The sequence below is a fragment of the Nerophis ophidion genome, linkage group LG25 (assembly GCF_033978795.1).
Source record: "Nerophis ophidion isolate RoL-2023_Sa linkage group LG25, RoL_Noph_v1.0, whole genome shotgun sequence".
Classification (NCBI taxonomy): domain Eukaryota; kingdom Metazoa; phylum Chordata; class Actinopteri; order Syngnathiformes; family Syngnathidae; genus Nerophis; species Nerophis ophidion.
The window spans coordinates 2,105,327-2,129,904 of NC_084635.1; the positions used below are offsets into that span (position 1 = coordinate 2,105,327).

Sequence of the window (24,578 nt, forward strand, 5' to 3'; positions counted from 1 at the left end):
AATGTCTGAATTTGCAGCAGTTTTTCCCAAAATTTGCGGCAAAAGTTGCAATACTTTAAGGTTTTTTTCCCCCAACAACTTTTAAACAACTTGCTATACATTTCTAATCAATGTTTCAAGTGTTCGTCGTAACCTCAAAAAGCACAAAATATAAACAAAAATTGGAAAAAAAAATACTGTATTGATGTTTTACTCCCTTTATACCACACATACTGTACTGTGCAATCTACTCATAAAAGTTTCAATCAATCAACCAAGGTAGTATACTACCATTACAAGGACATACTCAGAGCTTATTGTCAAATTACTGTACTATTATAATTCTCGTGGATGGGAACGTAGATCGACCAATAAATTGAGAGCTTTGCCTTTCGGCTCAGGTCCTTCTTCACCACAACGGATCAATACAGCGTCCGCATTACTTAAGACACCGCACCGATCCGCCTGTCGATCTCCCGATCTACTCTTCCCTCACTTGTAAACAAGACTCCGAGGTAGGTGAACTCCTCCACTTGGGCCGTGATTAATCGTGATTAATCAAAATGCTTATGAATTTGATTATTATATTTTTTTAATGTATAACTTGCTTTAAAATCATAAATAAAGGTGACAAGCAGATATTTACTGTAACCATTTGTTTTTATCTCACAAAAATAGTTTTGCAATACAATATATAAAATATTTGGCATGATCAGATAATATTAAAGTGTCATGATCTGTAGTCTGGATCATGTTTTTGTTATGTTCTGTTAGTTTTAGACTTCATTAGTTCCTGTTTGCGCTTCCTTGTTTGTTTTGTCTCCCTGGCGACATTGCGCGTTTTTCACGACGTAGTTCATGCTGCTCCTTTTCCTGCCGAGTAAGTTTTGTTTATTCATGCCACAGTTTAGTGAGTTTTGTCTCTTGTCCATAGTTCTGTCTAAGTTGTGTTTTCACCTCGTGCGCCTTTTTGTTTGTTCTTTTTTTTTTGATAGCCAAAATTAAATAATGTTCCTACCTTCAACAGTTGTCCGGAAAAGTCTGTTTGCATCCTAGGAGAACAATCCTCGCAGTAAGCTACGAAAACACACACAAAAAAAAAAATTTAAAACAACACATTTATTTGAAGGACTCGGAAATTGTGTCTCTTGGTAAGTTCTATGCGCAGTCCTTACAGGTTACGGGGTATCGAACCCATTTTTTCCAAGCTTTCGCGGGCCACATAAAAATGATGTGGCGGGTCAGGACTAGCCCCCGAGCCTTGAGCTTGACACCAGTGCTCTACACCAACTAATGGCGGGGAGGCTTGTTTTTGCTTGCAACTTAAAGCGTGACAAAGAGCTGAGAGACAGAGCTTATCTCAAAACATAAGTTGAGGTACCATGAATTGATTAACGTGGACCCCGACTTAAACAAGTTGAAAAACTTATTGGGGTGTTACCATTTAGTGGTCAATTGTACGGAATATGTACTGTACTGTGCAATCTACTAATAAAAGTATCAATCAATCAATCAATCAAAACTACCATGGTATACATACACCGGGTGACCCCAAAAAACAGAACTCAGAAACATTTGATCAAATTCTACAAACGTCATGCAAATTTGGCGACCTAGAACTTCAGTCTGTGTTCGATCAGTCCCCAAAGTTTTATTTATTTTGGTACCTTTATACAAAAGTCATGTTTTGTTTCCAAAAATATGCTCCAAGTGGGCTGTGCGGCGTTAGAGGCAAACGTGCACGTCGCGCAAAATTGTCAATTATCAATCAATCAATCAATGTTCATTTATAGAGCCCTAAATCACTAGTGTCTCAAAGGGCTGCACAAACCACTACCACATCCTCGGTAGGCCCACATAAGGGCAAGGAAAACTCACACCTAGTGGGACGTCGGTGACAATGATGACTATGAGAACCTTGGGGACTTAGAAGTAGGATTTTGCGCAGTCCCGTGGTCTCCGAGCTTTCTAAGCCAGTCCAAAATTCAGCTTTTTGATGGAGCAAGACCCCGCTGAAACTTTTCAGAAAATGTGCTTGCTCTACATTGTTTGATTTGTTGTAGAACGATCGATCATGGTTTACTTACATAGCCCTTAATCACAAATATCTCAGAAGGGAAAAACCACAATGACACTGATCCAACATCAGGGCGAGAGACAACTCAACCCAATGGGAACAACGGGGAATGGTCGATCAAGACCCGTTGGGGAAGACTATTGACTATTGTTCCAATATTTCATCTACAGTCGACCTGGATACCCTGAAAACAAAAATAAAATACATTTGAAAACAACACATTTATTTGAAGGACTCGGAAAATGCGTCTCTTGGTAAGTTCTGTGCGGAGTCCTTACAGAGTACGGGGTATCGGACCGGTCCGCTCCCGTATGATCGCGTCAGAGCTCGGGCCGCATCGCCGGCAGTAAGTCGTTTCCAGGGAGGCTTGAAGTCTGCAAGGCCAACACTGCAAAAACTGAAATCTAAGTAAGATTAAATATCTCAAATACGAGTGATGTTGGCTTATTTTCTGTCTAATAAGATCATTCTTCTCACTAAGCAGATTTTACGTTTGAGTCTTTTACTTGTATTAAGGGTTTTGGTCCTAAATTATCATAGTAAGATATTAGTGGAACGATTGGGTGTCATCGTGATGCGGAGTCGTTCTCCCAATGACGCAGTCGGGCTTCGAACACAGCGTGAAGTTAAGAAACAAATTATTTATTTAAAATATAAAACAGACTTGGAAAAATCCAAAAGAGCTAGCATGGAAGCTAGAAAAACAACTAGGGCTTAGCATGGACGCGAGCACAAACAGAATCGGGGACAAAACGTCGTCACTTGTTGTGAGAACACAAACTACGAAGCCAGACCGAATGAACGAAGGGGTCAGGCTTAAATCAGGTCAATAATCACAAAACAGGTGTGCGTCTGGAACACGCGGCCGGTGAAAATAATACGTTACCATGGTGACCAAACTAACTCACAGTTGCACAAACAATAACCAAGGGAGTCCAAACTAACAGAAAACACAAACAGACCCAAAAATCCAAGTCACAATATGATCCGGGCAGCGGATCACAACAATTACAGCCTGTTTCTGAGATTTGATGACCTAAATTGAGTAAAACATGCTTGAAACTAGAAGATCAAATGTTGTAAAGCTTCTTCATCAACACTCACAAGTATAAAAGTGTTTTTTAAAGTAATAATTTCTTATTTCAAGCATGAAAACAATTGTGTCTCATAATTAAAACAGATGACACCTTTGCTGTTTGAATAGAAAATAAGTACTCATATAGGAGTAGTACAGTTGGCACAGAACAGTAAACTGATAGTTAATATTTAAACATTTAACCTTTGACATTTCAAACAATTTTGAACAGAAATATTTCATGTACATTTAGATAAATTCCTCAAAATTACAATGAAACATTTTAGGGCCGGGCTGTATATGTGCGCACTAATTGGCTGAAAGAGCACACACTTGGTTCGAGGACTTCATGTTGTCGATGGAAAAATGCATTTTTAGACCACATGATTTGCCTGAGCGGCTAGGAGACCCCGAGAGTAACAAGCGCTTGCCTTGTTGAATTTCCTTTAAGAACAATAAATCAGATTTTAGTACAAGTTTGCTGGTTTCAAGAAATGTAATGCCACAAGCATATCATTATGTCAAGATAATGGCACTAGCATTTACTTCATTTAAGAATATTTTCCAACATATTGAGCAAAAAGGTCTTTTTTTTCTACCAAGAAAAGTGCACTTGTTATTAGTGAGCTCCTTCTTCACCTCACGATCCACTCTTCCCTCACTCGTGAACAAGACTCCTAGGTACTTGAACTCCTCCACTTGGGGCAGGGTCTCCTCCCCAACCCGGAGATGGCACTCCACCCTTTTCCGGGCAAGAACCATGGACTCGGACTTGGAGGTGCTGATTCTCATTCCGGTCGCTTCACACTCGACTGCGAATCGATCCAGTGAGAGCTGAAGATCCCGGTCAGATGAAGCCATCAGGACCACATCATCTGCAAAAAGCAGAGACCTAATCCTGTGGCCACCAGACCGGAACCCCTCAACGCCTTGACTGCGCATTGAAATTCTGTCCATAAAAGTTCTGAACAGAATGGGTGACAAAGGACAGCCTTGGCGGAGTCCAACCCTCACTGGAAATGTGTCCGACTTACTGCCGGCAATGCGGACCAAGCTCTGGCACTGATCATACAGGGAGCGGACCGCCACAATCAGACAGTCCGACACCCCATACTCTCTGAGCACTCCCCACAGGACTTCCCGAGGGACACGGTCCAATGCCTTCTCCAAGTCCACAAAGCACATGTAGACTGGTTGGGCAAACTCCCATGCACCCTCAAGAACCCTGCCCAGAGTATAGAGCTGGTCCACAGTTCCAAAACCAGGACGAAAACCACACTGTTCCTCCTGAATCCGAGGTTGGACTATCCGGCGTAGCCTCCTCTCCAGTACACCTGAATAAACCTTACCGGGAAGGCTGAGGAGTGTGATCCCACCATAGTTTACTCTAGCCTTTAAATAGACCTCCTTTTTAGACCAGTTGATCTGCCGCTTCTTTTCTTTCTCCTATGTCCCCCCCTCCCTTGTGGAGGGGGTCCGGTCCGATGACCATGGATGAAGTACTGACTGTCCAGAGTCGAGACCCAGGATGGACCGCTCGCCTGTATCGGTTGGGGACATCTCTACGCTGCTGATCCGCTTGAGATGGTTTCCTGTGGACGGGACTCTCGCTGCTGTCTTGGAGCCACTATGGATTGAACTTTCACAGTATCATGTTAGACCCGCTCGACATCCATTGCTTTCGGTCCCCTAGAGGGGGGGGGGGGGGTTGCCCACATCTGAGGTCCTCTCCAAGGTTTCTCATAGTCAGCATTGTCACTGGCGTCCCACTGGATGTGAATTCTCCCTGCCCACTGGGTGTGAGTTTTCCTTGCCCTTTTGTGGGTTCTTCCGAGGATGTTGTAGTCGTAATGGTTTGTGCAGTCCTTTGAGACATTTGTGATTTGGGGCTATATAAATAAACATTGATTGATTGATTGATTGATAGTTGCTGGTTTCATCTGGCCAGGATCCACTCCTCTTATTGGCTTGGTTCGCAGCCTGGAAGAGAATCAGCACCCCCAAGTCTCAGCCAGTGGCTCTCGTCCAGAAAAAGGGTGGGGCAGCATCCCTACAGTGAAGCATGGTGGTGGCAGCATCATGGTGTGGGGATATTTTTCAGAAACGGAAACTAGGAGACTGGTCAGGATTAAGGTTTTACGGCATACCGGTTTGGTATAGTATCGCGATACTAAGGACTCATATTCGGTACTATATGCCTCTAAAACAGGGGTTGGCAACCCGCGACTGCGGACGGCTCTTTGATCACTCTAATGTGGCTCAGCTGCATCATTTCTGACCCCCCCGATTATCCAGAGAGATTTCCAGAGTTTAATGTCTCTCTCAGAAATCACTCGGGGCCAACATTCTCCGATTTTCACAGAGTGGATAATATAGAGGGCGTGCCCTGATGGGAAAGCCTTTACAGTCCTCTAAAACTTTTTGTCTCGCCCGCTTTTACACAACACAATGCTTTCTGCGTGCCAGCCGGTCACATGTAGTATACAGCCTCTGATGATACACGACAGTGACTGCAAGGCATACTTAGTCAACAGCCATTCAGGTTACACTGAGAGTTGTGATATAAACAACTTTAACACTCTTACTAATATGCGCCACAATGTGAACCCACACCAAACAACAATGACAAACACATTTCGGGAGAACATCTGCAATGTAACACAACATAAACACAACAGAACCAATACCCAGAATCCCATGCATCCCTAACTCTTACAGGCTACATTATACACCCCCGCTAGCACGAAACCCCGCCCACCTTAACCGACACACGTTTGCTTACTTACTATTAAAAGACAAGTTGTCTACTATGTTCACTATTTTATTTAAGAACAAACTTGTAATAAGAAACACATGTTTAATGCACCCTAAGATTTTTTGTTCAAATAAAGCCAATAATGCAATTTTTTGTGAACCCCTTCATTTAAAAAAGTATCGAAAAGTAGCGAAATATATTTTGGTACCGCTACCAAAACATTGGTATCGGGACAACACTAGTCAGGATTGAGGGAAAAATGAATGCAGCGATGTAGAGCTTCCCATCCAACCTAGCTTGAGAGGTGCTGCAAAGAGGAATGGGCCAAACTGTCCAAAAGATGGGTATTCAAAGAGACTTGAGGCTGTAACATACTTGAGACCTCCGATTTCGGGAGGTGGGGGGGGCTGGGTAAGAGTCAAGTATTACATATATATATGTATATATCAACGATCAATCAATGTTCATTTATATAGCGCTAAATCACTAGTGTCTCAAAGGGCTGCACAAACCACAAAAAAAACCACTACGACATCCTCGTATATATATATATATATATATATATATATATATATATATAAAAGATACTTGAATTTCAGTGTTCATTTATGTACATATATACACACACATAACACTCATCTACTCATTGTTGAGTTAAGGGTTGTATTGTCCATCCTTGTTCTATTCTCTGTCACTATTTTTCTAACCATATGCTAGTACAGTAAATGGCAGTATTGTCCTGTTTAAGACAGTCACAACATTGCTGTTTACGGCGGACAAACTGCTTTACGGAAGACAAAAACGTGACTGCTGTTGTTGTGTGTTGTTACCGCGCTGGGAGGACTTTAATGAAACTGCCTAGCAATAAACCCACATAAGAAACCAAGAACTTGCCCTCGATCATTCTACAGTTATAACGTCATTGGGCAGGCTCGCTGTTTATATTGTGGGAAAGCGGACGTGAATAAAGGCTGTCTTCAGTCAGGTCCGCATGGAGCAGGAGGGGGCGTGGCCTCCAGCTCCGCCTGAATATCGGGAGCTTTTCGGGAGAAAATTTGTCCCCGGAGCTTTTCGGGAGAGGCACTGAATTTCGGGAGTCTCCCGGAAAATCCGGGAGTGTTGGCAAGTATGGGCTGTTATTAATTTTATTTGAACATCTTCACATCGCCATTACAGGGTATTGTTTGTATAATTTTGAGGACCGAGATGAATTAATTCCAAGTAGGAATAAGGCTGTAACAACGGAGGCACTGTGAGAATTGTGTGTTATTTCAGAGCAGCGATGCCATTATGGCGACAATGTTATACATTCAGTCCGGGCGGTGTGCTCTCAATCCTAAAGAAAAGGAACATTCCGAGAAATGTGAAGTCGAGAAATGCGCCCAGCGGTCGAGCTGCTTTTACATCGATTATCTCTTCATTGAAAGACCTTGTGGTGTATTTAGTACCTGCTCTTAGAATGTGAAAAGTGCAGGATTAAAAATGGAGTCATTGTCGTCATTAACTTGGAATGAAAGGATGACGGTAAAAAAAAAAAAAAATGTTCCGACACACAAATTGATACGTAATTGTCGGTTGTATAAATGAATGTGATTGCCATTATTACCATGCTGTCTTGTAGGGGGAATAATGTACGGGGTTGAGATGGAACATGCAATAGTTGGAGCTCAATGCAGAAAGTGACAGAAATGTAAGAAAAACAACATTTAGTGACGGAGGACAAGGAATGATTGCAAGACTGAAGGCAGAAGCAAAGGGAAACGTGACACAAGAAAAATACGAAACAACAATAAAAACTTGGTTGTGTAATTCTCTGCTAAGCTAAACGGAGGCGGACGCAATGGTGGCCAATTTTCCTAATAAATAAATAGGGACACGTTTTTAAGCGGCGACTTGTCCAGGGTGTACCCCGCCTACCGCTCGAATGGAGCTGAGATCCCCCGGCATGTCATTTCTGTGTGATTATGTTTTCTTTTAGTCATCTTCAATTTTGTTTTGTGTACTTTTGTTTGTCTTTGTCACCATAGCAACTCATTAGTTTTCACCTTGTCCTCATGTCTCACACACTCTGTTTGCAAGACTGCTTCTTTTTTCTTTTTGATGATAATTAAAGTCATCTTACCTGCTCATCCTCCTCCTGGTTCGTGCATCTTGGGGTAACAAAACGGCAGCCATGCGTTTTCCGGACACAGCAACCCCAAAGGGGACAAGCGGTAGAAAAAGGATGGATGGATGGACTTTTTTTTGTGCCTGTGTGAAACAATTGTTACAATATTTGAAAAATGAACAGAATAAAACAGATGCATTTTTAAACATGAACACCAAATGTTTCCTGCTTATATTCAAAAAATAAAAATACATTCCTTTCTTTACCAGACCTACCGTATTTTTCTGGACCAGAGGGTGCACCGGATTATAAGGCGCACTGCTGAAGAGCGGATCTAGTTAGGCGTATTTTCATACAAATTATAACATATATTAAAGGATGCATTAAAAGAATCATATTATTATGATTTTTTTTTTAAATGTAAAACACTTCCTTGTGGTCTACATAACATGTAATGGTAGTTCTTTGGTCAAAATGTTGCATGGATGATGTTTTACAGATCATCTTCAAGCCGCTTTCTGAGTCGGGTCAGGATGCACCGTTTTGTGGGCGGTCTTATTTACGTGGCTCATCTTTGACAGCGTCTTCTCCCCCGTCATCTTTGTTGTAGCGGTGTAGCATGCAAGGACGGGAGTGGAAGAAGTGTCAAAAGATGGCGCTAACTGTTTTAATGACATTCAGACTTTACTTAATTCAATAACGGAGCGGCATCTTCTCATCCATGGCTCACTAGTGCAATAACGCCTGAAATGTGTCCCGTGAAAAACTCTCTAATAACTAAAGTTCCTTGGGTGAATAAAGTAAACTCACTACACCGGTATGTTTTAGTGCTTTCATGGCGAGTTTACTGACATTTATAAGTAAGAACTTTACACTACTTTATATTAGAAATGGCAACAGTAGAGGATGAATGTCCCATAACAAGAGGATAGAGAAAAAGAAGAAGCTTATTGACTACGGTGTCACCGTGGACTACAAAGGCGGACTCGCGCAATTTTTCAGGACTTATGCAGATCCCAAATACAAATCAGCAGGTACCAGAATGTAAGAAAAGTCTCTTTTCCAAAACACAATACCAGATAAGTCTTATCTTGTACACACACCATAATACTTGTATGTTGAAGCACAGTACAATACATCAAGCGGTGCGGCTTCATAGCTTACCAAAGTCGCACTAAAACATTTTTGAGAGATGTTTGAGCGCCGTGTGTAATGTTCTATATTTTCAATTGAACATATAAGATGTTTGTGTTGTTTACTTGAGTCATCTTGCAGTCTACACCTATCTCTTCTGTGTGACTGCCATCTACTGGTCACACTTGTTACTTCACCATGTACCAAATAAAATTGATTTGAGGTCGGTAAGCACAACCAAAATAAGGCCGTACATTAGACGCATCGAGTTATACGGCGCACTGTCAAGTTTTGAGAAAATGAAAGGATTTTAAGTGCGCCTTATAGTCCGAAAAATACCGTAAACTGTCCTGCTTTACTTCAAATCAAAGCCACCTAAGCAACATTTAATTTGCTTTTATACTAAAAAAAAATCAATATTTTTAATGCAAAATAACAATCGAATCTGCCATCTTTAGCCACTGCCGCTGTGTCCTTGGGCAAGACACTTGACCCACCTGCTCCCAGTGCCACCCACACTGCTGTAAATGTAACTTAGATAATGGGTTTCATTATGTAAAGTCCTTTGAGTCTCCAGAGAAAAAGCGCTCTATAAATATAATTCAGTGGTATTTTGAGGCGACATTTGCTATTATATCCTTATAAGGGGTGGAGCAGGAACGGCTAGAAATATATTTGAGGAAAAAAACTAATACAAAGCCCCCTGTCAGTCAATTAAAAGGTTGTGTGTACTAAAACACGTGCAAACTGATAGTACGCACACACGTATGCAAAGCGAATTGCGTCTGTTTAGTGAGCAGAAGAAGGCCTGCAATCATTTTGCGTCTCTGTCTTCATGAATATGCAGAATATATGCAGATTAGTACAACACCCGCAAAACTGGGAGTAGTAACATGCAAATTTATTTATTTAGCACACGCAATGCGATTCATCAACACCGTTTAGCAAATTGTAACGTACGTGCAAACTGGCATAGTTACACGCAAGGACAGAGAAAGTGTGTGTGTTAAACAATTTGCAAAAAAATGGACTATCAATATATTCAGCAACATCCTTTTATAGTTTTATAACTGCATGCTAGATGACTTAAGGGGCTGATTAAGATGAATTCAATTGAAGTGTTTAGTTGTCAGTTAGCATTTTTATTTAGAATATATATTATTAACATATCTTCAATGTGGAAAAACCCTCCTTGTAGTTTGCATTCTTTTGTGTCTTAGAGGGAGTGCCTTTAGCGGCCTCTCTCACCTGTCGTCACGTCCGCTTTTCCTGCATACAAACAGCGTGTCGGCTCCATCACGTAACACATGCGGCTTCTACAAACACACACAAGTGAATGCAAGGCATACCTAGTCAACAGCCGCACCGTAACACAACAGAACAAAAACCCAGAACCCCTTGCAGCACTATCACTTCCGGGACGCTACAATATACAACCCTGCTACCCCCCCCACACCAATCTACCAATTTCGGAGGTCTCAAGTTTGGCAAGTATGACGCGGGAATAGATTTACCTGAGCTAAAATAAGTTTGACCCCCCTGCCTTAGAGTATTATACTTTGGCAGCTAACTTTTCTGGAAAATCTAATTCAGCGGTTATTGTGTCACATATTTTTGTATTCCACTCACGCTAACTGTAAGCTTGCCATTGTTAGCATGTTAACGTTGTACTATTATGAAGTTAAAGTTAAAGTAGCAATGATTGTCACACACACACTAAGTGTGGCAAAATTATTCTCTGCATTTGACCCATCACCCTTGATCACCCCCTGGGAGGTGAGGGGAGCAGTGAGCAGCAGCGGTGCCACACCCGGGAATAATTTTTGGTAAATTAACCCCCAATTCCAACCCTTGATGTTGAGTGCCAAGCAGGGAGGTAATGGGTCCCACTTTTATAGTCTTTGGTATGACTCAGCCAGGGTTTGAACTCACGACCTAACCGATCTAGCATGCTAGCTGTCAGAGTTAGTTTGAGTCGAACCCCAAGATGCAGAGAAGGAGGGAAGCATTTTGCAGGAAAACATGATTTAATTTAAATAATAGAACAAGAACAAACAAAAGGGTGCTAACACAAACCACGCACGAGGCGGATAACAAACTAAGGGAGCTAGCATGGGAGCTAGAAAACAAAAAGGAACTTAGCGTGAAGCTAGCAAGAATCGATCAGGAAACAGAAGTCGTACATGTAATATAAAAAAACTTGGAAGCAGGGAACAAAAAGCAGTAAGCTAAAAACCGCAATCAAACATAGCTTACCACAACGCTGCATAGACAAGATAGGACACGACAGGTAGCAATGACAAGAGCGACATCAGCATGACAACAATCCAGCAACTGACTGGAGGACAAAAACAGACTCTAATAGAAGTGGGCTGATTGACACCAGGTGTGGCCAGGTGCCAGTCAGCCGCATCTGAGGGGAAAACAGCGCACAGGGAAAAAACAGGAAACAGACAAAATAAGAGCGCTGACAGGAAAAAAAAACAGGAAATACTAAACACACAGAGGAAAAAAACTAAAACATAAACAAAGTGTCAGGGAAAAGCCTGACACTAGCTTTTTTAAAAACATTTTTAGGTCATATTTTTTGTCACCTGACTATCCTGTGTGCTAGTTTGGCTTTTCAGCATTCACACAAAATTTCTACCGACATTGCATTTTGTAGAACAGGTATAAATTGTACTGGTTTGGAAGGTGAAAACTACCAAAAAATGGCCCCCGCATTCATTGATTTGTCAGCCTGTGGCCCTCGGTGGAAAAAGTTTGGGCACCCCTGCTATAAGGCATAACTGGAAGTGCGGCATAAGAACAAACTGTACTAAATATGCCAGAAGATGAGCACTGGTGTATCACATCTGCTGCAAAACACGATCAAATTCTTCTCTGTGAGGGATTTCCTCTTCATTAGCATTCCCCGCCTTCTCTACTTAACGAGCGGCTAAACTGTATGATTAGCCCGCTGCTAAGAAATGACATAATTACCTCATTATATGCGATTGGGTGCAAATGGACATTTATTTTTAGCTATTTGACAAAAAGAAAGTTAATATTGTATAATGAGTTCAGTCTTCTTTGCTGTAAAATAGGTTTCAGCATAACCATGTCACATATGTTGTGGACCGCAGGACGCAGAGACACAGGCAAAGTGCAGGGTAAAGCACAACAAAATAGTGCAGTGGGGAAGTGCACGGAAAGGGAAAGCTACGCAGTATGACGAGGTACGAAGCAAAACAATGAACCCTCCTCGCCCCACCATTGAACACGACCGTTGTCGCCAACGAGAAGGAAGCAAACCACGCAAAACGCGCACCTGGAAGGTTACCTTATTTCCTTGAATTGCTGCCGGGTATATAGTACGCACCTGACTAGAATTACTGCCGGGTCAAACTCGTTTCGCAAAATAATTAGCGCATGCTTAGCATTACCGCCAGCTCAGGATTAACGCCGGGTCAAACTCGTTTCGCAAAATATTATTTTTATTAGCGCATGTCTAGAATTTCCGGCGGGTCAAACTTGTTTTGCAAAATAATTAGCACATGCCTAGAATTTCCACCGGGTCAAACTCGTCACGTCACGAGTGACACTTCACCTGTCATCATTTTCAAAATGGAGGAGGCTGATTTCAATCATTTGAAATCGCATAAAGGGAAGAAGATTAAGAGCTATTAAGTAGGATTTAAGGTCCAAGCTATTGAATATGATAAAAAGAACAGTAAGCAGCTATGTTTTATTAATATACCGTAGCTGCGTGTGTCAAATATGAGTCATTAAATGACTCCCGCCTCCGGGTGGTAGAGGGCGCTAGTGATCCTTCTTGCGACTACTCGGCTGCAGAAGAAGTGACAACAAGCAGCAAGAGTGAGCAGCCATCCTTTATTTTTTCCTCTCGCTTGCACTTTTAACATGGAGGATTACATATCTAAAATAAAACAGTTTTCTAAACTGGACTTTCATTCGAAGGAAGATCTCCATCGAGACAGAGAGACTTTTAAAACTGAAGAAAGATAAGGAAGACTTCTATAAACAAGTTATCAATGCTTTTGATCAGAAGGAGCTGCGCATGGACTTCATTTATAAGTAAAGATAAGACCAGAATAACTTTTTTTTTAAATAAATGTGGTTTTCATGATGGTATCCTTACATCACACTCAAATTTATAAGTGCAGGCCTAAATTTACCGCATGCCTTTGTAAACGCCGGAGTGAGAAGAGGTTTTAAATTAATTAGCGCTCCGGCGGCAAATTCAAGGAAATATGGTTTAAAAAAAAAGCAATATTCCATTCAACTTAATCATGTGTGGAAATTAGAGTTGTCCAATACAAATATTTTGGTTCTGGTACTAAAATGTATTTCGATACTTTTCTAAATAAAGAGGAGCACAAAATTTTTTTTGCTCTATTTTAACAAAAAATGTTTTGATACAATAAACATCCATTTTCTACCGCTTATTCCCTTTGGGGTCGCGGGGGGCGCTGGCGCCTATCTCAGCTACAATCGGGCGGAAGGCGGGGTACACCCTGGACAAGTCGCCACCTCATCGCAGGGCCAACACAGATAGACAGACAACATTCACACACTAGGGACCATTTAGTGTTGCCAATCAACTTATATTTATTTGTCTAATTGTTAAATAAATAATTAATATTGAAATAACTGAATGAGTAAATTCCACTTAAAAAAAATAATTTATCTAAAAAAATTAAATTAATAAATCAGTAATTAACTAAATGATTACTAACCATTTAAACAGTGAAATAATTAATTCAATAAATGTACTTTTGTTCCACTTAAATCATATGTTTCTTATTGCAAGTTTGTCCTTAAATAAAATAGTGAACATAAGGGACTACTTGTCTTTTAGTAGTAAGTAAACAAACAAATGCTCCTAATATAACTGCTGACATATACAGTGACATATTGTGTCATTTCTCATTATTTTGTCAACATTATTAAAGACAAGCGGTAGAAAATGAATTATTAATCGACTTGTTCATTTCCTGTTAAAATCTGCTTACATTTTCTTTTAACATGTTTTATCTAAACTCCTGTTAAAATGTAATAATGACTTATTCTCTAAGATGAAATATCTCAAATAAGGTGGATATTTGCTTATTTTCTGTCTGATAAGATAATTCTTCTCACTAAGCAGATTTTATGTTGAAGTGTTTTACTTGTTTTAGGGGTTTTGGTCCTAAATGATGTCAGTAAGATATTACAGCTTGTTGCTGAGATTTTATGACCTATATTGAGTAAAACATGCTTGAAACTAGAATATCAACTGTTGCAAAGCTGTGTCATCAACACTCACAAGTATTAACTACTTTTTTAAAGTAATAATTTCTAATTTCATGTATAAAAATAAAATACATGACTTTTGTCCGAATAATTGTATTTAAGTTATCACCAAACTTTGTGTTACATTAAGTTCCCGACAAGAGGACAAACGCTGTCTTTGATCCTACCAAGAAGAAGGTGTGTAAAACTCCACTGTGTAGGATGGGAAGCAACACGAAGGTGTTCTGTTTCTTTGATGTATTGTAATCCACAAAAACATATGGTCTTAACCCGAGAACTACAAAGCGGAGAGGAAGCAGGACCAGACTCTCCTCAAGGCGACCTTTTCTTTGAACTGTTCTGTAACCATGAGCATACTTCAACTTTATCAGTATTTATTGCCACCTTTCCCAACTTCTTTGTCACATGTTGCTGGCATCAAATTGTAAAGTTAATGATTATTTGCAAAAAAAAAAAGTTTATCAGTTTGAACATGAAATATGTTGTCTTTGTAGCATATTCAACTGAATATGGCTTGAAAAGGATTTGCAAATCATTCTATTCTGTTTATATTTACATCTAACACAATTTCCCAACTCATATGGAAATGGAGTTTGTGCAAAACTTCATCAAACACTTATTTGGAACATCCCACAGGTGTGCAGGCTAATTGGGAACAGGTGGGTGCCATGATTGGGTATAAAAACAGCTTCCCAAAAACTGCTCAGTCTTTCCCAAGAAAGGATGGGGCGAGGTACACCCCTTTGTCCACAACTGTGTGAGCAAATAGTCAAACAGTTTAAGAACAACCTTTCTCAAAGTGACATTGCAAGAAATTTAGGGATTTCAACATCTACGCTCCATAATATCATCAAAAGGTTCAGAGAATCTGGAGAAATCACTCCACGTAAGCGGCATGGCCGGAAACCAACATTGAATGACCGTGACCTTCCATCCCTCAGACGGCACTGTATCAAAAGCCGATCTCTAAAGGATATCACCACATGGGCTCAGGAACACTTCAGAAAACCACTGTCACTAAATAGAGTTTGTCGCTACATCTATAAGTGCAAGTTAAAGCTCTACTATGCAAAGCGAAAGCCATTTATCAACAACATCCAGAAACGCCGCCGGCTTCTCTGGACCCGAGATCATCTAAGATGGACTGATGCAAAGTGGAAAAGTGTTCTGTGGTCTGACGAGTCCACATTTCAAATTATATTTGGAAACAGAGGATGTGGTGTCCTCCAGAACAAAGAGGAAAATAACCATCCGGATTTTTATAGGCGCAAAGTGTAAAAGCCAGCATGTGTGATGGTATGGGGGTGTATTAGTGCCCAAGGCATGGGTAACTTACACATCTGTGAGGGCACCATTAATGCTGAAAGGTACATACAGGTTTTGGAACAACATATGCTGCCATCCAAACGCCGTCTTATTGCTTATTTCAGCAAGACAATGCCAAGCCACATTCAGCACGTGTTACAACAGCGTGGCTTTGTAAAAAAACTGAGTGCGGGTACTTTCCTGGCCTGCCTGCAGTCCAGACCTGTCTCCCATCAAAAATGTGTGGTGCATTATGAAGCGTAAAATACAACAGCTGAGACCCCGGACTGTTGAAGGACTGAAGCTCTACATAAAACAAGAATGGGAAAGAATTCCACTTTCAAAGCTTCAACAATTAGTTTCCTCAGTTCCCAAACGTTTATTGAGTGTTAAAAGAAAATGTGATGTAACACAGTGGTGAACATGCCCTTTCCCAAATACTTTGGCACGTGTTGCAGCCATGAAATTCTAAGTTAATTATTTTTTGCAAAAAAAAAAAATAAAGTTTCTGAGTTTGAACATCAAATATGTTGTCTTTGTAGCATATTCAACTGAATATGGCTTGAAAAGGATTTGCAAATCATTGTATTCTGTTTATATTTACATCTAACACAATTTCCCAAATCATATGGAAACGGGGTTTGTAAGTACTCTGTGATTGTGCACTGCCAAACATGCTCCTCTGTTCGTATAAAACCAGCAATGTGACGGCGACGCGCCATCATTACAGTAAAAAGAAAGGTACCGCTACACCGTACAACTCTAGTAGTGATGTATCCATCCTTTTTATGTCTTCACGGCACATGTATTGCCGTCTGCTAACTCAAACGCACACACACACAAAACGACAGCTGGCAGACATCTTCTGAGTGCAGAAACAGGTGCTGGGGTGGGGGCTTGAATGTCACAGGGCATGGGGGAGTGAGAAGTGACAGCTAATGTCAGCAGAGAAGTGATAAAAGTGCACCGGGTGACCTCACACTGACCAAGCATGAGAAATACAGGGAGGAAAGACCAGGAAGAGTCCATCTATCGTCTCAAGAGCAGGGGATGATGAATAAAGGTCTCTAATGAGTCGACGTGTGCGTTATATCACTTGTAATATAGATAGATTGTGCTAAATAGCGAGTGCAAACTATAACACTATGAGTACTAAGTGGGTTTGTTTCTACTAAAACTGTACAATTGACAACAGGTTGTATTTGAATGAAGATTCAGCATGAGTTGCCATGGAGACACTCATTTACCGCACATCCATGTTATCATCACCTGTGGCATTATTTTTTTTTACCTTTCAAAAGATATGTAACACTTTTTTGGGGGGCATTTTATAGGTAGTCCTGCAGTGTACCTACAATAGCACGTGTCACCAAGTGGTGGTGACGAACCCCAAGATGCAGAGATGACTGGCTTGGAAAATGAAAACTTTGTTTTAATGTTCAAAAAATAAGGCAAGGAAAACACAAACCAGAAACCAGGAAACAGCAAACAGGGACAGGAGTCGGGACCCAGGGATTAGCTCTCAGCTTCCACAGCAAACAGGGAACAATACTCCAGCACTCACTGGAGGGCAAGGCAGGTTTAAATAATGCCTCTGATTAGTGCTCAGGCAGCAGGTGAGCGGGTGAACACTAATCAGAAGCAGGTGGAAATAATAAGTAACCATGGTAACCAAAACAAACAAGGGTGCACAAAAAACAGGAACCGAAGGAATCTTAGATTGAAAATAAAACATAATCCTGACCACAGACCATGACAGCACGCTAACGGGAAATGCTGCCACGAACTGCAGGCATGTGCTGGAATGTTCCAGGAGTAAGAAAATGCATATTGCAAATTTTTTTTTTTAGACATAGGAGATATGCTAATAATATGTCTCCTGTATCAGGGGTGTCAAAGTCATTTTAGCTTAAGGGCCGCACAGAGGAAAATCCATCCATCCATTTCCTACCGCTTGTCCCTTTCGGGGTCATGGGGGGTGCTGGAGCCTATCTCAGCTGCATTAGGGCAGAAGGCGGGTTACACCCTGGACAAGTCGCCACCTCATCGCAGGGCCAACACAGATAGACAGACAACATTCACACACTAGGGACCATTTAGTGTTGCCAATCAACCTATCCATCCATATATTTTCTACCGCTTGTCCCTTTCAGGGAAGCGGGGGGTGCTGGAGCCTATCTCAACTGCATTGGGGCAGAAGGCGGGGTACACCCTGCAAAAATCATGGCATTAAAGGCCTACTGAAAGCCACTACTAGCGACCACACAGTCTGATAGTTTATATATCAATGATGAAATATTAACATTGCAACACATGACAATACGGCCGCTTTAGTTTACTAAATTGCAATTTTAAATTTCTCGCAGAGTTTCCTGTTGAAAACGTCGCGGACTGATGACGTTATTGGTTGGAGGGGACATATTAGCCCAGCACCACTTACGGCTAAAAGTTGTAAGTGGTCCTGTATTTTGGACATCTGTGTTGCTGAATCTTTTGCAATTTGTTCAATTAATAATGGAGACGTCAAAGAAGAATGCTGTTGGTTGGAAGCGGTGTATTGCAGCTGCCTTTAGCACCGAAACACAGCCGGTGTTTCTTTGTTTGTTGTGAAGCTTTAACACAGAGCGGTCAAGCGAACATGTTTCTCTACATCAACCAGCAAGTTTTTGGATGGGAAAAATGGTGATATTAAGTCGGCTCTTACCAGAGACTTTTGTGAATTATGCGACCTCATCCTGCAGCTGTCAAAAAGGCAGCTGTGATCTTGGATCCTTGGTTTCTCTCAGAGACACTGGCGTTCACCGCAGCCATCCGGGTTTCAGGTATGACTTTATAATCTCACTAAAATACTAATAACACAATAAGTAGATAAAGGATTTTCCAGAATTATCCTAGTAAATGTGTCTAATTACATCTGAAACACTCCCACTGCCGCTGCCTTTTTTTAGTGCTTCACTCTAATTTTCCTCATCCACAAATCTTTCATCCTCGCTCAAATTAATGGGGAAATCGTCGCTTTCTCGGTCAGAATTGCTCTTACTGCTGGTGGCTATGATTGTAAACAATGTTCAGATGTGAGGAGCCCTACAACCAGTGACGTCACGCGCACATTGTCTGCTACTTCCGGTACAGGCAAGGCTTTTTTATTAGCGACCAAAAGTTGCAAACTTTATCGTGGATGTTCTCTACTAAATCCATCCATCCATCCATTTTCTGCCGCTTATTCCCTTTTGGGGTCGCGGGGGGCGCTGGCGCCTATCTCAGCTACAATCGGGCGGAAGGCGGGGTACACCCTGGACGAGTCGCCACCTCATCGCAGGGCCAACACAGATAGACAGACAACATTCACACACTAGGGACCATTTAGTGTTGCCAATCAACCTATCCCCAGGTGCATGTCTTTGGAGGTGGGAGGAAGCCGGAGTACCCGGAGGGAACCCACGCATTCACGGGGAGAACATGCAAACTCCACACAGAAAGATCCCGAGCCTGGATTTGAACCCAGGACTGCAGGACCTTCGTATTGTGAGGCAGACGCACTAACCCCTCTCCCACCGTGAAGCCCTCTACTAAATCCTTTCAGCAAAAATATGGCAATATCGTGAAATGGGGAATTGGGGGCGGCAGGGCGTAGTGGGTAGAGCGGTCGTGACAGAAACCTGAGGGTTGCAGGTTCGCTTCCCGCCTATTGACATCCAAATGGCTGCCGTTGTGTCCTTGGGCAGGACACTTCACCCTTTGCCCCCGGTGCCGCTCACACCGGTGAATGAATGATGAATGAATGACTGGTGGTGGTCGGAGGGGCCGTAGGTGCAAACTGGCAGCCACGCTTCCGTCAGTCTACCCCAGGGCAGCTGTGGCTACAGATGTAGCTTACCACCACCATCGTGTGAATGAATGATGGCTTCCCACTTCTCTGTGAGCGCTTTGAGTATCTAATAATAGAAAAGCGCGATATAAATCTAATCCATTATTATTATTATTATTAAATGATGAAGTATGACACATAGAATGGAGCTGCTATCCCCGTTTAAATAAGAACATCTCATTTCAGTAGGCCTTTAAAATAAAAAAAATAATAAATGAATAAAGCAAACTTCAGATTGTTCTCTTTGTCATACTTTCGCCAAAAATAGAACAAACACATCCTGAAAATATTTCAATAAAAATATAGAAAAAAAAATACCGGCAGCGGTTTAAGTTTAGATCCATGAAGGAAAGAAGAAAGTGAATGAATGTTTATAACTGAATACATTTACATATCCATTAAACATTTGTTTTCTTTCATAATATTTTTTTAACATTTATGACAACCTTTTTTCAAAACGCAGTATACTGTAGAATGTGAGATATAACAGGATAATTCATACATTTATCATTTGTTTTCAAAACGCTTACAAAGAAGTGGGACCCCATAAATTTACTGTGGGACCCCATTTTGAAAATTCCTAGCGCCAACACTGATGGAGTATTGGTGCGTGCAAAACAGCAGCAGGTGGCTGTGGCCTGCGGGCCTGGACTTTGACACCCGTCATATATGATAAAATGAGTGTCATAAAAAATCAATTTAATTTGATTTAATGAGCCCCTTAAAGGGTAACTGCACTTTTTGTGGGGAATTTTGCCTATCGTTCACAATCCTTATGAAAAAAGAAGAACACGTATGTCTTCTTTTTTTTTTTTTTTTTTTTTTGGAGTGCGGAATTTCAAAGATGATTAAAAAAGGTTTGCAAGTTGTGGCTAATGGGAGTCACCATTGTAACATTTAACACCTTATAAAACAGTTCAAAATCCTCCAAAAACGTTTTATGTACACACTGCAAGTCTACATATAATGTAGTAACAGACATGTTCATAGCAATATGTAATATGTTCAATATTTACCGTATTTTGGTCATTTTAATCATTGCCGGAACTAATTCCTTGTTGCTTTTATTTCCGTTTCCATAGCAGGGCACTTCCGACTTTGAGCAACAAATGTGTGTTCTTAGTTCTGGAAACAAACGCAAGTGTCTTCTACTCATGGCGGACTTGTTTAAAGACAACAAAGACAAATATATATTAAAGGTTCACAACTTTATCTTTTTGAAGCTGAATATAGGGAGGATGATTTACTGCTTACAGAAGTGAGCACAAGGGAAGAGTGAGGCTTTGGAGCAGACGGAGGCCAGGAGAGTAAGGTGAAAGTGACTCGAACCTGAAAAAAGTTGAATTTGAAGCCATGCAGTTTCAACATAAATGGTGTGATTACCCAAATAAACCGGGAAAAAACATCCCCGGCCAGCTAGACCAAACCGACAACTGTCCATCGAGTGAGTCACATTTTATATTTATCATGATACACACAGCACGTCATGCGTGTATCATGGCAGACATCATATGCTGTCTGGCTAGCTGTATCCAAACAAAACAAGAGATGTGGGCTAATACTTGAAAGCTACTTTAATATGATTGTTCATGTTTTTCAGTCAGTACAAATTGGTGTTCTATCGCATTATTGTGCATTACAAACTCAAAAGCGTTTTGGGCTGACGTGGAAACTAGCTTATCTGTCGCCGTAGTTAGTTTTTAAGGCTAATACCGAAGCACGCCGATGTGTTACTACGCTAGAAAAATAGTTCCTCAGTGTTCGCTCTTACAATAACAATGCTGCTACAGTTTGGCTATTATACAGGTTACGGAACATAAACGAGGTATTGTTGACGGTTTTTGAATGCATTTTTAAAGTGATTTAGAGGTAGAATTGATGGATCCTATTAGCTGCATTTCTCGCTAACAAGATTGTGCCGACGTTTATATGTTAGAATGCAAAAAAAAACAACAACTTTTGTCTTCTTTTCTCTCATAAGGATTGCGAACGATAAGCAAAACTCCCCCCAAAAAGTGCAGTTCCCCTTTAAGTCATCCTGTAGCTATAAAATTGGGCGATACGGCTGATGTATATATATTTTTTGGACAGCCCATAAAATTATAAAATGATATTGCTGAATAGGCAATACACATCTGTGAAGGCACCATTAATGCTGAAAGGTACATACAGGTTTTGGAGCAGCATGTTGCCATCCAAGCAGCGTCTTTTTCATGGACGCCCCTGCTTATTTCAGCAAGACAATGCCAAGTGTGTGTTACACACAGCGTGGCTTTGTAGTAAAAGAGTGTGGGTACTAGACTGGCCTGCCTGTAGTCCAGACCTGTCTCCCATTAAAAATGTGTGGTGCATTATGAAGCCTAAAATACCACAACAGAGACCCCGGACTGTTGAACAACTGAAGCTCTACATTAAGCAAGAATGGAAATTAATTCCACTTGAAAAGTTTCAAAAAATGGTCTCCTCAGTTCCCAAACGTTTACTGAGTGTTTAAAAGGAAAGGCCGTGTAACACAGTGGTAAAAATGCCCCTGTGCCAACTTTTTTGAAATGTGTTGCTGCCATTAAATTCCAAGCTAATGATTATTTGCAAAAAATAAAAAATAAGTCCCTCATTTCGAACATTAAATATCTATTCAATTGAATACAAGTTGAAAAAGATTTGCAGATCATTGTATTTGTCAGGCTTCTCACTGACAGTCTGGTTATGTTTCAGTTTTTCCTCTCTTTGTGTTTTAGTTCCTGTCAGCGCTCTTATTTTGAATCCTTTTCCTGCACGTTGTCAGGTTGGGTTGTTGACGAACCCCAAGATGCAGAGATGGTGGCAGGCATTGTAAAGGAAAACATGATTTAATGTCCAAAATATGAAGAAAAAACACAAACCAGGAACCAGGAACGGACAAATTGAAAACATGGAACAGGAACCAGCAAACAGGAACTAGGAACAAAAGGACGGAAAGCAGTCCACGGCATACAGGAACAGCGACAAGTAGTAGCGATAACAATCCAGCACTGACTGGAGGAGAAAGCAGGTCTAAATAGTAGCTGGCTGATTGACACCAGGTGTGGCCAGGTGCCAATCAGCCACAGCTGAGGGGACACAGCACTCAGAAAAACAATCAGGAAATAACCGAAATAAGAGTGCTGACAGGAACTAAAGACAGGAATCAAAGACAAACGCAGATGAAAAACTAAGATGTAGCCAAACTGACAGGGACAAGCCTGACACACGTCTTCCTGAGCGCTTGTTTCTCTCACCTGTACCTGATTGGCAGTCTGACACTACCTAAGTGCCAATCAGGCCACTATTTATACCTGCCTCACCCTGGAGTATTGTTTGCTGGTTCCTGATAGCCATTTGCTATCCTTGTTCCTTGTTTCTTGGTTTCCTGATCGCTGTACCCTTTAAGTTGTTTCCAGTTGTCCTGTCCATCCATCCATCTTCTTCCGCTTATCCAAGGTCAGGTCGCGGGGGCAACAACCTAAGCAGGGAAACCCAGACTTCCCTTTCCCCAACCACTTCGTCTAGCTCTTCCCGGGGGATCCCGAGGCGTTCCCAGGCCAGCCGGGAGACATAGTCTTCCCAACGTGTCCTGGGTCTTCCCCGTGGCCTCCTACCGGTAGGACGTGCCCTAAACACCTCCCTAGGGAGGCGTTCGGGTGGCATCCTGACCAGATGCATGAACCACCTCATCTGGCTCCTCTCCATGTGGAGGAGCAGCGGCTTTACTTTGAGTTCCTCCCGGATGGCAGAGCTTCTCACCCTATCTCTAAGGGAGAGACCCGCCACACGGCGGAGGAAACTCATTGTACCCGTGATCTTATCCTGCTATGGAAACGGAAATAAAGGTGAGGATGGGAACGTAGATTGACCGGTAAATTGAGAGCTTTGCCTTCCGGCTCAGCTCCTTCTTCACCACAACGAGCTCTATACTCTGGGCAGGGTTCTTGAGGGTGCATGGGAGTTTGCCCAACCAGTCTACATGTGCTTTGTGGACTTGGAGAAGGCACTCGACCGTGTAGCCCTGGAAGTCCTGTGGGGAGTGCTCAGAGAGTATGGGGTATCAGACTGTCTGATTGTGGCGGTCCGTTCCCTGTATGATCAGTGCCAGAGCTTGGTCCGCATTGCTGGCAGTAAGTCGGTCACATTTCCAGTGAGGGTTGGACTCCGCCAAGGCTGTCCTTTGTCACCCATTCTGTTCAGAACTTTTATGGACAGAATTTCTAGGCGCAGTCAAGGCGTTGAGGGGTTCCGGTTTGGTGACCGCAGGATTAGGTCTCTGCTTTTTGCAGATGATGTGGTCCTGATGGCTTCATCTGACCGGGATCTTCAGCTCTCACTGGATCGGTTCGCAGCCGAGTGTGAAGCGACCGGAATGAGAATCAGCACCTCCAAGTCCGAGTCCATGGTTCTCGCCCGGAAAAGTGTGGAGTGCCATCTCCGGGTTGGGGAGGAGACCCTGCCCCAAGTGGAGGAGTTCAAGTACCTAGGAGTCTTGTTCACGAGTGAGGGAAGAGTGGATGGTGAGATCGACAGGCGGATCGGTGCGGCGTCTTCAGTAATGCGGACGTTGTACCGATCCGTTGTGGTGAAGAAGGAGCTGAGCCGGAAGGCAAAGCTCTCAATTTACCAGTCGATCTACGTTCCCATCCTCATCTATGGTCATGAGCTTTGGGTCATGACCGAAAGGATAAGATCACGGGTACAAGCGGCCCAAATGAGTTTGGGTCTCTCCCTTAGAGATAGGGTGAGAAGCTCTGCCATCCGGGAGGAACTCAAAGTAAAGCCGCTGCTCCTCCACATGGAGAGGAGCCAGATGAGGTGGTTCGGGCATCTGGTCAGGATGCCACCCGAACGCCTCCCTAGGGAGGTGTTTAGGGCATGTCCAACCGGTAGGAGGCCACGGGGAAGACCCAGGACACGTTGGGAAGACTATGTCTCCCGGCTGGCCTGGGAACGCCTCGGGATCCCCCGGGAAGAGCT

General features: G+C 42.1%; 1 long non-coding RNA gene across 1 annotated transcript in view; it reads right to left on the bottom strand.

The window, feature by feature from the left end:
* Positions 1-760: 760 nt before the first annotated feature.
* Positions 761-24,578, bottom strand: part of LOC133543205 (uncharacterized) — a 41,152-nt gene continuing 17,334 nt past the window's right edge. The window contains exons 3-5 of the long non-coding RNA XR_009804341.1: positions 10,376-10,443; positions 8,009-8,136; positions 761-1,056 (exon numbers count right to left, since the gene is read on the bottom strand). This is a non-coding gene — a long non-coding RNA (uncharacterized LOC133543205). The remainder of the gene's footprint in view (positions 1,057-8,008; positions 8,137-10,375; positions 10,444-24,578) is intronic.